This window comes from Gadus chalcogrammus, chromosome 17 (assembly GCF_026213295.1).
Source record: "Gadus chalcogrammus isolate NIFS_2021 chromosome 17, NIFS_Gcha_1.0, whole genome shotgun sequence".
Taxonomy (NCBI): Eukaryota; Metazoa; Chordata; class Actinopteri; order Gadiformes; family Gadidae; genus Gadus; species Gadus chalcogrammus.
This window is the reverse complement of record NC_079428.1, coordinates 3,272,095-3,274,594: the sequence shown is the minus strand read 5'-3', so window position 1 is coordinate 3,274,594 and position 2,500 is coordinate 3,272,095.

Genomic DNA, 2,500 nt, shown 5'->3' with positions numbered 1-2,500 from the left:
ATCTTGAAGGGGTTGAATTGCATTGCATTGCAGATTTTTTATTTTATGTATCTTTTTATCTTTTTTATGTATCTCTTTTTCCTGATGATTTTATTGACGGCAGTAATGTAATCTGATCTGTTGTGCAAACCTGCACAACAGATCAGATTACATTACTGCCGTCAATAAAATCATTATGTAGTTCTGCTGAGGGGGAGTTGCCCATAAACACGTAGGTACACACAGCACTCTGCCCAGTTTACCCTCGATGAAGTAATGAAACTATCTGACTTTGGTCAATGCTCCATCAAAAGGGACACGAGGAAAGACAGACAGCCGGTCAGACGAACATACAGTAATACTGAAAATAATACACCCCTTTTTCTTATAAGGTGCGGAAGAGCTATTCACTTTTGATGTATTTAGAATTCACGATTTGAAACATAGAAGTGTTTCAATAACCTTGGTGATCACATATTGGTGATGACGGCATAGACCCAGCAGGCTAGATGCAACCTTGCTGGTTGATTAAATGTATCGTAATAAAGAACATCGGATACCTCAAATGCGATTTTATAACTCTAATTCTTATCAAAACATTTGGGTTTGCCCTGGATCTTACTTGTGAGAACCACAAGGGGTCCATGTGGTGCAACAAGTTGATATCCTAAATATTTCGTAGTGTGTCCTCTTTCCCTGGGGATGATTGGTGTATTGCGCCATCTTGTGGCCATTGACTCGTCCTTTCACAAACACTCGCACGCACGCACTCCCTCCCTCCCTCCCTCCCTCCCTCCCTCCCTCCCTCCCTCCCTCCCTCCCTCACTCACTCACTCCCTCACTCACTCACTCACTCACTCACTCACTCACTCACTCCATCCCTCCCTCCCTCCCTCCCTCTCACACACATACATACAAAATAAATTCAATGAATGAATTCATTTAAAAAAAGTCGCAATTAATATCTGAATGAAGCGACTACTACTGCAGTGGGCTCCTCGGGCAAAGTGAGAGAAGGTCAATATTGTTTGGGGGAGAGGGGGGGGGGGGCAAAGGCAATGAGGCAATGTTTGGATTTCCAACGAGCTTCCGAAGGCCTCTGGATAAATGCTGGCATTCAGGCATGCGACCACAAGGTAAGACACTCAGACAGACAGCAGGGCGATGGCAAACACACATTACAAACATTACTCACTGCATGTGAAACAGTGCTCCAGCCAGAGGGGACGGGGATAATTGACCCCACATTAGGGGGAAAGAGTGGCCCGTAAGCATCCGCCCTGAGTGCCAGGGTGAAGGCACGTAAGGAGGGGTAACGTCCTGAGAGCTACCATGAACCACGGCCCTGTCTCGAGTAAAGGTGGTTACTGGGTGTAAGATTGTTCGGGATTCGGTGAAACGAAGTCGACGCGTTTACATTCCGCAGACGCTTTAATCCAATGTGACCTACAACGGTTCGTACACACACACGTTCACACACCGACAGCGGAGTCAACCAGCCAGGTTGACAGCCACAGCTCTCCGGGAGCAGTTAGGGGGGGAGACGCGTCTTGCTCGGGGACGCCCGCCGCGACGCTCAAACTAGCCACCCTTCTGGTTACAAGTCGACCCCCCCCCCTTCCACCTCCCGAGCTTAGACGACCGCCAACACTTGATGCATTGAGAATTTAAAGCGGTCTCGCAAGCAACCCGTTAACGTTTCAGTATTAAATGCTGGATATTGAATGAAAAAATATTGATGGGAATAAATATAAAAACATGAACGCTCACGTTAAACCGTAAATTAATTGTGTTTTTTCAGTTTCGTTCCCAGTTGGCGGCGGAGGTACAGCCCGGTCCCCTATCACGCAGCCCGCCTCCTCCCTCCCTGTATTTACCTTTGTGTGTCGACGGAGCATCGCACCCTAAGAGTGGAATCACACGCCTGACTGGGCCTACATCCTACCGGTCCGGGGGGGGGGGGGTACCACCCACCGCAGGGACCAGGGGCCCGTGGGTGGGTTCGGAGGGGGGGGGGGGTGGGGGTACCTGCATCATGGCCCCCACTGTGGGCTTATAAATGATCCAGCACTCACGCCACCCCTGGAGCAGAACCCTGTTAAGGCCATGTTAACACACACACACACACACACACACACACACACACACACACACACACACACACACACACACACACACACACACACATACACACACAGAAACACACACACACACACAGTGGACTGAACACGTACTCCCACACACACGCAAGCACATACACACACAAACAAGATGGACTGAAAACACACACACACACACACACTCACCGTGGACTGAACGCACACACAAGCAAACCATGGACTGAACACAAACACACACACACACACACACACACACACACACACACACACACACACACACACACACACACACACACACACCATGGACTGAACACATACACACACACACAAACAGACAGCATGGATTGAACAAACACACATGCACACCCTCATACAAAATATTTATACGCACACACACACAC